The sequence below is a fragment of the Schistocerca gregaria genome, chromosome 5 (assembly GCF_023897955.1).
Source record: "Schistocerca gregaria isolate iqSchGreg1 chromosome 5, iqSchGreg1.2, whole genome shotgun sequence".
Classification (NCBI taxonomy): Eukaryota; Metazoa; Arthropoda; class Insecta; order Orthoptera; family Acrididae; genus Schistocerca; species Schistocerca gregaria.
Window position 1 is genome coordinate 565,543,631 of NC_064924.1, and position 14,190 is coordinate 565,557,820.

The 14,190-nt window shown below is 39.6% G+C and overlaps 1 protein-coding gene across 1 annotated transcript in view; it reads right to left on the reverse strand.

Annotated features, from left to right (window-relative positions):
- Positions 1-14,190, reverse strand: part of LOC126272885 (golgin subfamily A member 8Q-like) — a 219,559-nt gene that overhangs the window by 1,255 nt on the left and 204,114 nt on the right. The window lies entirely within an intron of this gene.

Below are 14,190 nucleotides of genomic sequence, written 5' to 3' on the forward strand. Positions count from 1 at the left end.
AATTGTTTGACTGATTTATCCATCCATCCATCACACTAAACAATGGAAAATGCAGGATGGAATGTAACAATATTCTGAAAAGGAAAGTTGCGCCACTCACCATAGTGGAGATGCTGAGTCACAGATAGGCACAACAAAAAGCTGCTGAGTCACAGATAGGCACAACGAAATGGCTATCACAAATAAAGCTTCCGGCCAGTAAGGACTTTGTCAGAAATAGATGACACACACACACACACACACACACACACACACACACACACACACACACACATACACTCAAGCAAACACAACTCACACACAATCACTACATGAATGTGGCCAGTCTTTTCTTTGTGCCTACCTGCAACGCAGCATCTCCGCTATGTGGTGAGTGGCAACTTTTCTTTTCATAATATCATCCATCATGTTACCTACATCCCATCATGAACGGAGTCTTTAGCTATATGATATGAGTAAAGATGTATGTTAACAATAGAGGAGACTCTCTTAGAAATTTAAACAGTATTGTAGTTGATCAGTATACAATTTAACACTATTATACCTTCACCAGCTAAACCTAACCTATTAAATTAGCAGGTAACTTGCAGTATTTCCTGTGTCTTTACACTTATTTTGATTGCAGCCTAGCTCTCTGATGTAGCCTTAACATTACTACCCCAAAATGTGGATCACAACTGTGCTGACTCCATGTGATACAGCCAAATTGCCTCAAAGTTTCAAAATCTAGCTGCTTTTATACAATAATCTGTGGCAATAGGGACAATTACTGCATCTTGAGGAATGGCAAAACATCATTCCTCATGTAGTTTTGGTAAAATATACAACATTAAGCTGAAAATTTTTACATCAAACTCCACTCCAGATGGATCCACAGCATGTCAAAACAATGCACACACTGCTTCAAAGTGAACTTCATTCAAGAATCTGCAGCAGTCTGCACACTTGTCCATTTTGTGGGTCATATTCCATGTATTTGGAGCAGGGAGAGAAGACAGTGAGGAGTGAGAGAAAAGCATACCACATAACACAGTTAAGTAACAGACTGTCTGATCAAGGAACCAGAGCGGTGAAATGGAGCAGATGCTATCTACTAACAAAAATGGGGTGGAGGAGGGTGAGGTGGCACATGAAGTACAATGGGAAGAAGGGAAATGACTGCTACAAGAAAGGTAATTAGTGGAAAGACCATGAAAAAAGGAGGTGAGAGAGCAAATTTGGCAGTGGAAGGTCAAACGTGAAAAAATGAATGAGACTGCGACTGAAGTGTTGGGCGTTGTGGGATGAATGATACAGAAGGCAGAAAGAAAACAGCAACATGAACCATCTCAGGGAGTCAAGTGTTAAAGGCTTACCCCTGCTGTCTATGCACTATCCAATTTGAATCTTGTAGCTGCCCCTCCCACTTCCTCATCTCTGATGGATCCTCTATGCTTTGTCTGTAGGCCACAACTTTTCTTGTCACTTAATCCATCATTTAATCATATTGTGTCACAAAACCCATTTCTTTCTGATTTTGATTCAACATATCAGCACTACTTTCAGAGGAGCCTTAACTCTAGAGACTATATTCCTTTGTGGCAGATTAGGGAATGCTCATCAGCAGCTTGTGCCTCTTGATAGATAGAGGAGAAATAAAATGCCGTCCATGAACTAAACAGGCCAGAGAAAACATTAACAAATACCACTAGGGCAGTGTATAAAATACATGCTTTCAAGCAAGGGAAAAAATCTCAGAAAGACTGGAAATAATGGAAGATGACAAAGCTATTCCTGTGGTCGGCATTGAATCATATGCATACTAATCTTCCATGCTCTCCCACATTGTGAAGAAAAATAATAAAAATTAAAGAGCAAAAAAGAGATCTTGGCATATGAAATATGCATAGCAATCTTTCATGATATCATTTATAACAATGGTAATCTAATTTCCATGGATGGTACATACATTATTTTACTCTCCTTGCCAAATGAATGGCACATCTCTTGGAATCCACATTACAAGGAAACTTTTCATTTTCTGTTGTGTTTTACAGGGCTCTTCTCTTTCATAATTCCCCACATCACTTAATAAAGATTAGTTAAAAAACTGTAAATTAGTTCCTTCATTTATGTTTCACAGGTCCCCTTGTGAAGGAGAACATTCACAGATGTGAAACAATTCAGTGTGTATGTAAGCATTGAAAAGCAGCAGCTAGAAATTAATCATTTTACTGTGTTAAAGTAAAACAAAAATTACAGTGCTGTATATTATTTGTGCTTAAGTATGCAAATTTAACAAAGTGAAATCAGCATGAAAACCTTTACTTCGGAAAAAAATATTGCCTCCTCAAATATATCTTCCTATTTACAGCTAAATAAGTGGCTGCAACAGTGCCATTAATTTGAGGTAATCGTATTAAGTACATAATGTTAAGACAGAATAAGTTTATAGAAGTTGAAGTTGGTATGTTGTCAAGAGGTCCAGGTGTTAATTATGGAGCAAAATACTGTTTTTCATGCCATGTAAACTTGTGCTTTGCAATCATTTAAAAAGTTTTAAAAAACTGCTTGACAAAAGATACATTTTTAATTGGATAGCTAAAAAAATCTAAACACCTTGGGTCAGGGGAGCCTTACCGAACAGGATGAGAAGGAAACACTGTCATTGAGACTGTTATATAACAGCAACTACCAATTGCAGATGCTACAAACAACAACAACTACTACTACTAGTAGTAGTAGTAGTAGTAGTAGTAGTACCACCACCACTGGCCTGGCACTGGTCCATACACATAGATGAGTAACAATCATTGTATTCATTATTACTATTTTTATGTATACTTATTTACAACGAAAAACTCAATATACACAGACTTTAGTATGACAGTACATTCTGCATGAACTAATAAAATACTGAATACAATATTTTTTGTGAAACAGAAAGCTACCTGTACAAAATTTCATGAAGTTTCATATTTAAATGGTGGCAAAAGAAATACACAAATTATGAAAAATTGTAATGACTAGGATTGTTACAAGGTACTCCCCATCATGCACCATATTGTGAAGTAAGTATGTAGATATAGACAGTGTCCTAACAAACTAGTTACATATTTCCACACTAACACTAAATAACTGCTATTTATCTACAAGAACAAGCTCCATTTTTATATGACCACACTGACTTATATCAAAGAATATCTGTTACCTACATTCTGCAGTATATAGAAGTAAGAATAGATGCATTTGAAATGTAGTGTTGCAGAAGAATTCTGAAGTATAGATGCATAGATTTGATAACTAATGAGGTCATCAGAATCTACGGTTTCTAGCCTCTGGCTGAGTCCATTTAGAACATAAGCCTCTCCATCTATTTCCGTCCTCCCCCCATGGTTCTCTCTCCCAGAATTCTTCTCTCTCCATCATGCATTCCTCCAGTCCAAAGATCCATGTCTCACAATTTTCTTCCAAGTCTCTTGTCTCCTATCTTCATTTCTTGGGCCTGTCTTGGTATCCTGAAAATTCCCATTCTTTTAACATGCCTGTACTATCTTAATCTTACCTTTTTTGTGATCTCTTGCATGTACTTCTCTATTTTTCCCCAACCGTTTTCCTAATAAGTCCTGTTCTGCTTCTTTAAAAATTCAAATCACAAGACTGTATCCTGCTCACCTGCCTTTTCTTCAGTACTCACATTTCTGATGCATATTGAGTAGTGGAGCATAATTGCATTTTGGTGATACCTCCTTGCTCCAGACCAGGGTTCTCACACTCTTGAGGAAACCATGGGGTCATCTTAATCTTTCGCTGATTTCCTTTTGATTACTTTCTCTGCTTCTATTATGCCCCACTTTTCACTTTCTTCATTACTCGCCATCTAGTACTTATGTCCATTCCGTTTGACTCATCATTTCTCCTCCTCCTCCTACTATCTCCCATATTCACTTTTTCAGAATATTCTCAAAAACCTTTGCAGTATGGCACATCAAAGTGACTCCCCTATAATTCTGATATAGTTTCCCCCAACCCTTCTCAAAAACTGGCACTATGATTTCTTTTTTCCAGTTTTCAGACGTTCTCCTTTCTTTCCATATTGTTCTCATAACCCAACAGACCCACTGTGGCCCAACTGCTCTAATAATCTCCAAAATTACTTCATCTAGTTCAGGTGCTTTTCCTCCTTCCATAGTCTTTATTGCTTCTGGACTTGTGTCCATGTTAAGTCCATTTCAACATTCTCATTGTCCTCTTTCACACTTCCACTGGGGTTTAGTAACTCTTTGAAATAGTCTTTCCACATCTTCTTGATTTTCTGTGTATTCTCAACTTTCTTTCCTTTTTTATTAATCATCCTGACATTTTCCTTCATACCTCTCTCCTTAGCCTTTACCGTTTCATAAACGACCTTCTTACTCCCCTCACTGTCCTCACCCATCAGTTTTCTCCTCTCTCTTTCTACCATGCTCTTAGCCACTTTATCATTCTCAATGTATTCCTTTTTTGCTTCCTTACTCTACCATTCCACAAGGGTGTTTCTAACTATAACTGCTAAAACATGGCGGTCACTTTCTATGGCTTCAGTAGGTATTACTTTTACATCTATCACTGTCCCCCTTGTGTCGTAGTCACATACACATCTGATCAAAAGCATCCAGACAACTGTTAGCGGACATTAATAAGGGTACATCCACCCTTCACCCACCCTTCATCTTTAGGGCAGCTTGAACCATGCTGAGGTCTCTTTCAATGAGGTGCTCGAATGTGTTCTGGCATAATGTCAAGCACTGGCATGTCGGCCTGGAATGTTACAGCACAGAAGGCTACGAGACAACATCAGCCAATGGTATGCTGACAGACCCCTCTCTAGGATGACGCCAAGATAGGAGCAGCTTCTACATGAAGAGAATATGGAGTGCCACACTGCTTAGCTGTGGCCTGAGTTGTAGACGAGCTGTCCTGTGAAAGCTACAACAGTGACTTATGAACTGTATTGTTTTGCTTGCACTGGAACGTATATACCGAAGGGCATTGATTATTTGCATGTCACCATTTGCTTGTGACACACCGATGTGAATACACAAAGTTAAGTATTGTCAGTTATCTTTTGTAATAAACTCCATTAATACGATTTGCTTCAATTGTTGTCTGGCAATCCGAGAAAGCAGCTTTCCTAGGCACCCTATATAGACAAGTGGGCAGAACACAACAGAATGTCTGTAGAAGAATGGCAGCCCATCCTTCCTCAAGAGCTGAAACCAGATAAGGAACTGATGCTGGACACTGGGATCTGGAGTAAAGTCAATGTTCCAACTCATCCCAAAGCTTTTCCATTTGGTTCAGTTCAGTACGCTCAGCAGACCTAGCTACTTCAAGAATGATATTTTTTGTTTACAAAACATTGCCTTACAGATGCTGCTTTATGGCACTTCTCTGAACTCTTCCTCTTAGTATATGCAGTACACAATGCTGTAAAATGTGTTCATACCCTCCTCCATTTAGTGGTTTCTTAAGAACAATAGGTGCACCACACCATTCTCATGTAAAATGCCCTGGTTTTATGGTACCATAAAACCATCTCCCCTGCATTTCACTATTTGCACCACACAAGATGATATTCATTAAATGGAAACCCTTCCATTGCATTTTCACAGGGTACGGTATATTTCGTTACTCTGAATCACTTGTTTTCAACAATTATCCATTGTCAAATGGCATCACTCTACTCTTTACACCACCTCAAGAGTACGTGTGGCTTATGGGGTGCTGCTTGGCCACTGCATCCCATTCTTTCTTACACGATAAACACAGTCACCTTTCTAGCTGCACTGCTGGCAGCACCCTGGTACGCATGAGTGATTCCTTCCACTGATTTCATGTGATGTTTTACAACCACTGTCTTGCTTGATGGTTCCTATCTGGCCTTGGTTTATCTGTGTTTGTTCTGTCACAATTCCAGATCACAATCACACCACCAACAGTTGACTAGGACAGCTTTCAAAAAGTTGAAATGTCCCTGATGGAATTTTACTGTGATAACATATAGCAACTAGCCACATTCAGCGTCAATGAGCTCTCCTAACTGACCCATCCTGCTGTTACAGCCTCTCTAATGATAACGCAATACTCCCTGCCTCCTTTTATACGGATGGGTCACCCTATAATGACATCTAATAGTCAATTCTGCATTACGTAGGTATGTCCAGATGCTATTGGTCAGATTGTATTATGTAATTTACCACAGATTTACTTCCCCGATGACTTTTCTTCTTCTTAAATCAATGTTGCCTATTGCTAGTCAATTTCTTTCACAGAAGTATACAAATTTCCTTCCTTCCCCATTTCTCCATCACCACTCTTCCATTCCCATTATTTCCTCAATACCCTTCTCTATTCTTGCCTACACATGCATTTAGATCTCCTGTTATCATTACTTTTGAGGTGCAGAAGAAGTTTCATCAAGACCACTTAAGTATTTAAAACAGCAGCAACTAAAGCAAGGAAACTACTGTGGATTTCTCATCTTGAAAATAACTCAATACGGCCACTCCCTTCAGAGTCCCTCCCACCTGGGCATTAACAGAATTGCACTGTGTGGAGGTCACTCAACTGCCTTTGATATGGAGTTGGATGATCCAAGAATAACCCTACAAATGGCACTTCCCTGTGGATACAGCCAACTTTGACTGCAGAGAACAACGCACAAGGTAAAACTTACTGGTCTGTCAACTACACCCCTGCATCTTGCACTGAAGATCTTCTCCTCATGACTCTGATAATAGCTGATGTTGCAAGATTTCTGGCAACAATAATGTAGCTTAATAATTTTTATCTCTTTTGTTTTTAATAGTAATTACTATTCACTGTATTTGGTTCTGACTCAAATAAATAATGATCTTTTCTCGGTTAGTTGTCTCTGCATTTCCTCTTCTAAGTTCTCCTTCTCTTTGGCAGAACACACAACTTGTGGTGCATATACTTGCTCAATTTCCATATTCTTTCTTTATACTTGTAGTCTGAACTTCATCATCCTGTCTTATTCTCTTCATCTGTTGCTGTAATCCTGCTCTTTCATAATGTTTTAATGATTTCAAATTTGAATAAAGTGCACTAAAATCAAGATACAGTGATGGCAACACTGGCTATTAGCAGTGCAGAGTGTCAAGTTTCATCCCATACATATGTTAGTAAACTTGTTGCACTGGTCGAAGCAAAATCATGTGTTTGTGGAGGAGCACTATTTTTACTACAGCGAACTAGTTACGTGTGTGTCCAACGTGCCTTTTGTAAGTAATACAAGATTCAGTTGTGATATTCAATTCCTGCTAGTCTAACAATATTGAATTGGGTAATAAATTTCTGTGCAAATAACAGTGTATTGAACTGAAGGTCAACCAGCCCTCATCGTTCATTCGAAAATGTTCCAACAAGATGGCATGACATGCCACACATACAACAAGACACTGCAAGTTCTCTGTGAAGCATTTGGTAACTGCATAATTCCCAAACGCACATGTGTTAAATGGGCACCTCACCTTATTTAACCATGTCAGGCTTTTACTTATGGGGTTATTTGAAGGCGAGAGTGTACTCAAACCAGCCAAGAAGCTTGGAAACAGTTACAGGATCAAATTCATGATTTAAGTTCCAGAACTGCTCCATAAGTTACTAAACATATATTAAAAAACTGGATGAAATGTCTTTGAGTATTATGTAGCTGCAAGTGGCTGTCATTTGTCCGATGTAGTATTTCATAAGTAAACTTGAATAAATGTTATACCCTGTGTAGCATATTCAACTTTGTTTTGCAATTAGTTTCTGTTATTCAAATCTGAAATCACCAAAACATTCTCACTCCAGTGCAGGCTATACAGCATCTACTTCTCAATGCCCTAGTGACCATTGCAATTGAGCATACTGTACTCAGCTGCATGTTGTGCCACAAGTGGTCAACGTTGTTCTTGGCAACAGTCTTTCATTGGCCATTCATCTTGTTGGAGAGCTGGTTGGCAGTCAAATCAACATAAAAAGTTGTACAATGTTTGCAGTAGAGTTAGTACATGACATGGATGCACAGCCTCCGATGGTTTTGGTTAACACTGTGACATGATTGGCATAGGAAGTGCTGGGTGGATGGATTGGCCAGGTCTTGCAACATGTCTCTCATTTCAGAGCATGATGAGAGATAGTCAAAGCCCTGGCAAAGGATTTATGAGGATTGTACCAAAAGTAAGGCCCACAATGAGCTACACCATCGAGGGAAGGTGCCAGGCTAAATCCAACAACAGTGTTGTGTGCAGTGGTTCGCCCATTCTTGAGGCCGCCTGTTCATGATTCACTACGTCGCTCAGTGTTGGCTTGGCAGCTGACAGAGATGGAAGTGTTGATTGCCGCTCCCGCCAAGTGCGAGGTTCGAGCAGTAATCCGGTTTCTCCACACAAGGAAGTTACCACCCATGGCGATTCATCAGCAACTGACTGAGGTTTATGGTGAAGAGTGTATGTCCATTCAGCATGTCCACAAATGGTGCAGGGCTTTTGCTGAGGGTCGCATGGAAGTTCACAATGAAGAACGCAGTGGAAGACCACCACTTTTGGATGCGATTGTCCAGAAGATCAGCAGTGAGCTGCTAAAGATTGGAGGGTTACTGTCTGTGAACTTGTTGAACACATTCCTGAAGCTTCCCATGACACAGAAACGCTGCGTTATCGCAAGGTGTGTGCTCGCAGGGTCCCCTGGATGTTGACTCATGAACACAAGGAGCAATGCCTTGACTGTCTCGCAAGTTTCTTCAACAATGTGAGAGGGGAGGCAACAAGGAGAAGTTGTTGGACTCTATTGTCACAAAAGATGAAACTTGGGTGTTTCATTACACCCCCAAAACAAAACAACAATCTTGTCAGTGGCGTCACTCTGGTTCACTGCTACCAAAGAAATTCAAACAAACGCAGTTGGCAGGAAAGGTTATGGTGACTGTGTTTTGGGATCGGAAGGAGGGTACTCCTCATCAATTTCATGCAACCTGGAATGACAATAAACTCAGTCAGATATTGTGAAACATTGACCAAATTCTGGAGAGCAATCCAGCATTGCTGGACAGAACAACTGACAGAGGAGTAATGCTTTTTCACAGCAATGCTTGACCCCATGTCGCTCATCAAACACAGGAGCTTTTGAAGAAATTTTTGGCATAGGTGGCTGGCACCTCAAATTACCATAATTACAATCAAGTAATGAGTTAACACAAAGAACCTCATTATCTTGAGAAACAGCTTGAAAGTTATTAGCAAACGATATACTTTCATTTGTAATTTATTTTTATGTCTTCCTCTGCAATTAACAGTCCTTGTAATTACATTTCTAATTAACTCTCCAATTGAAACTTCCTGGCAGATTAAAACTGTGTGCCCGACCGAGACTCGAACTCGGGACCTTTGCCTTTCGCGGGCAAGTGCTCTACCAACTGAGCTACCGAAGCACGACTCACGTCCGGTACTCACAGCTTTACTTCTGCCAGTATCCGTCTCCTACCTTCCAAACTTTACAGAAGCTCTTCTGCGAACCTTGCAGAACTAGCACTCCTGAAAGAAAGGATACTGCGGAGACATGGCTTAGCCACAGCCTGGGGGATGTTTCCAGAATGAGATTTTCACTCTGCAGCGGAGTGTGCGCTGATATGAAACTGTTTTAATCTGCCAGGAAGTTTCATATCAGCGCACACTCCGCTGCAGAGTGAAAATCTCATTCTGGAACTCTCCAATTGTTTACATCTCACAGTTTTGCAATTTCAGAATTTGAGGCTTTATTTGTAACTTTCTCGTATGCAGTCGGAACTGCACATGATCTGTAATACCATTACATGTTACTAACCAAATCCAAACTGTAATTAATTAAATAACTAAAATAATACGAGAGACATTATTGTAATTAAAGTTCAGAATGATTTTCTTATGGAAAATTAAAGATATTACAAGAAAAGATTGTTATTCAAATATTGTATTTTATACATTATTCAGCTGTAACATCAGTTTCTTTAAATTCTGTAAATTTTAATTGTAACACTGAAATTATACAAAATTAACAATGGAATGTTGTGTGAGCAATTGTTAAAATTCTATATAAGGGAAAGCAGCAAGGCTGTGAGTCAGTTGTTGCTGTTGAGTCTGCTAGAGAGTCTGTTTGTAAAACAGATTAGTGATGTCTGTGAAGTGCTTTGTTTAAATGTGTCGAGAATGCAACTCTGTTGTCAATAAATAATGAGAAGTTGAAAATTTATTTTCTTTCATCAAAATGAACTCCAGCAGAAAGTTAAGTAATTTTAAGTAACAATTAAGAAGAATGTATCATCGTTACAATGAGACCAGGATTTTCTTGGGTTCTCTGCCAGATCTTTAGCTAAGGTGTGACTGTGGTAGTTGTTGTATCCTTTACACACAGACCTTCTCACAGATGCATGAAGCTCTACTAACCTTCATTTGTTGTCATTTGTGTGCAACAGCCTCTGCTTACTCAGCATCTGTTGAATTTTGTTATTAAACCATGGTGGGTCTTTCCCATGCTTTACCCATTTACTAAGCACATAATCCTCTAGGGCACAATTTACAATATGCTTAAGCTTTGTCCATAATTCCTCTATATCCATCTTACTGGAACTGTCTAGCAGAAACTCTCTTCTAACCTTCACGACTGATTTATTAACTTTCTTACTCATCATTGCTATAATGAGATCATAATTGCTAGTCACCTTTTCCATTACTGACATTGTCGATAAGGTCTCGCCTATTTGTAGCTACAAGGTCTAAGACATTTCCATTGTGTGTGGACTGCTGAGCTAGCTGCTCAAGACAATTTTCAGAAAACATGTTCAAAAGTATTTTGGATGATTGCCTGTCGTTACTCCCCGCAATGAATCCATAGACATCTCAGTCTATATTCAGCAGGTTGAAGTGACCTGGATATTTACAGACTTCCTTTGAATGTCTCTAGAACTGACAGCAGAATCGGGTGCCTGGTAGAAACATCCAACAATTAACTTGGTTTCACTTACTATACATAACCAGATGACTTCACTGTCACACTCAACTTTGATCTCAATGGAGACAATATTTTTGTCAACTGCAGTGAACTCTCCCTTCTATGGCCTCTAATCTGTCTTTCGAATATAAGTTCCATGAATCACTAAATATCACAGAGCTTTCCACTTTGGATATCAGCCAGCTCTCAGTCCCAAGAATAATCTGAGTGCAAGAACTTTCCTGGAGGGCACTAAATTTGGGAACTTTACTGTGAATACTTTTGACAGTTTACTGGTAAAACTGTGACAGTAGAAGTGTCTTTATTCTGAATGCTGTTTGACCTCCCTTGCCGCATATCAACTGGTGAGTGTTCATAAGACCACCTTGATTTCCGTGGGCTGCAGGTCATCAGATAGAAGCCTGCTCTGAAATTTCAGAAATCAGTTCCTCTCAAACCCTCCTGGCCTTCAGTCAGTTCACAAGGGAACATAGACGCTATTCCAGCAGTCCAACAAATATCTCAGCATCATATAGGTGATCATCATTCACAAATGCAACAGTCCATGTCACAACATCAACAGGCACCATGAAAAGGTCATACTGCTTCTGTGTGTAACTCTCCTCCAAACCGTGTAACTCTCTTCCAAAACTCAATGAGGATGAAAAAAACATGGATGTGAACAGTGTGTCAGCAGTGATGATGTCTCCAAGCAATTTATGCATTGAAGTGCATGTGTTTAACAGACCATTGAGAATGCAGGTGGACATGAGTGCAGCACCAGCATTGGTGAGTTCTCAAACTTATGTGGGGTTGAGTCTCCCCCACTGGCTCCAGTGTCACAGAGGCTGCTGAATTATAACAAACAGATTTCCATTCTTGGATAGTTTTCTGCAATTGTAACTTACAAAACTGTGGTTTGTTTTTAACATTCATAGTTGTTGCAATGCTTATAATGAAAATTTGTTTGGACTGGATGTTTTTAAACTTTTTTGATTCTCCCTCGATGACAACGTGCATTTGGTTTCTGATCAAGTTCCATACCAACAGTTAGACACTATCTGTGAATTTTCCTATTATTTTCAGCAGGACTGGGCTGTGCAACAGAATTTCAGGCTCATTTTATGATGAAACAGCATACCTGACACTGTTTTTTCTGGGCCTGCCCTGTACCAGTAACTGTACATGATCAAGTAAAAGCCCACTCATATTCAATTCCTTCATGTTATTTGACCTATTTCTTCCATTGAATGGTCAACACCACTGCTGATAGTTAAGAAACCTATGGGCAAATTACACCTCTCCAGTGATTTTTAAAAAATCAATTAATGCACGGTTAATCACTGATACCTATCCTTCACCACGCACTGACAAGCTGTTACCAAATTATCAGGTGGCGATTATTTTTCAAAGATTGACTTAGCATTTGCATATTTACAGCTGCCGCTAGATGAGGAATCAAACGCCTTCTATTTATTAACATATCATTTGGGTTTTAGCAAAATGAGTGTTTGCCTCTTTTGTGGTGGCAAGTGCACCAGTTATTTTTCAACACTTTTCAGAGCAACTTGTTGCAACAGTTCCAGGCGGCATCAACTATTTAGATGACATACTAGTGTCTGGTGCACCTACAGAGGAACATTTGAGAAATCTTCATGCTCTATTTTCTGCTTTACAGTCTGGAGGGTTAAAGTGCAATTTGGACAAGACACAGTTTTTTCAGCCACCCATTATTTATTTAGGTTTTGAAGTGTCACATGCTGGCATTAAACCACTTGCCAGCATATTAATTCTATTGCTACATTGCCACACCCTACATGCATCAAGGAATTATAGGCATTTTCAGGCAAAACTGTGTACTACCAAAAATTCATACTGGACACTGCTACTGAGGCACAACCACTCAAAGCATTATTACATAAAGATGTTCCTTTCCAATGGTCCCAGGCTTGTGACTGGGCATTCAAGTTGTTGAAATCCAAGCTGCAGCCAGCCTCTCATTTGGTTACTTTTCAGCCAGGCCAGCAACTTCTGTTAGCCATGGATGCATCTTAGTTCGACCTTGGCACCATCCTTCCTCATAAGGACGCAGACGGATCAGAACGCCCTACTACATGTGCCTCTAAAACCTCAAACTCAGCATAAGATAATTATTCTCATATAGAGAAAGGAGCTTTAGCAATTGTGTGTGCTTTAAAAAAAACATGTTTTTCTATACAGATCTAAGTTTAATCTGATCACAGAATACAAACCACTGGCATCTGTCTAACCCTTCGACACCCTTGCCGGACAAAGCCGCACATCATTTACAGTGGTGGGCTCTTTTCTTGACACGATACAATTATGAGTTACATTTTCAACCTACAGCACAACATGCAAATGCTGATGCCTTATCGCGTTTTCCGATTGGTCCAGATCCAGAGTTTGATAAAGAGGAATTGTTCTGTTTTCAGTTGGACATGGAAGGTAAAAATGTTGTTGATGGTTGTTTTGTTACTAGCTCTAAAATCGCAGCCACAGTAGTCTCAGATCCTGTTTTAAGTAAAGTTTTTTCTTTTGTGTAACACAGCCGGACAAATCTCCAGGCTGTGCTTCTGATCCTTTAAGAAATTATTTTGCATTACAAAATTATCTTTCTGTTTGAGATGGAGTTCATCTATTAGCTACAGAGGATGCCACTCCCCCAGTTGTAGCCCCATCTGCCCTTTGGGTGAGGTTAAGTGTTTATTACATGTGGACCACTGAGGTGTGTCATGTACAAAAGTGTTAACATGTAGAGATGTTTTTTGGAGAGGCATTGATGGGGTTGCAGCCTGCCCACAGTGTGCCACCCATCAGGTGGCCCCTGCATGCATCTGGTGCATCTGGCCAGCTCTACAGCACCCTTGGAAATTAATTCATGTAAATTTCATGGGACCTATCCTGAATTTCTACTGGCTTGTTGTAACTGATGCTTATTCTAAATTTCTATATGTGGTGCATTGTCTGTCCACTTCTGTGGCAACAACAACTTCACCTTAGTCAATTTTTTTTAGAATGGACTTTCTTTCGTATATATTAGTTACAGGCAATGAGCCCCAGTTCATTTCTCATGAATTTGAAGATTCGTAAAGAAAAGTGGTGTCTGACATTTCACTGCTGCTCCTTTCCACTCTCAATCAAACAGGGGAGCAGAACAAGTAGTACAAACATTTATGA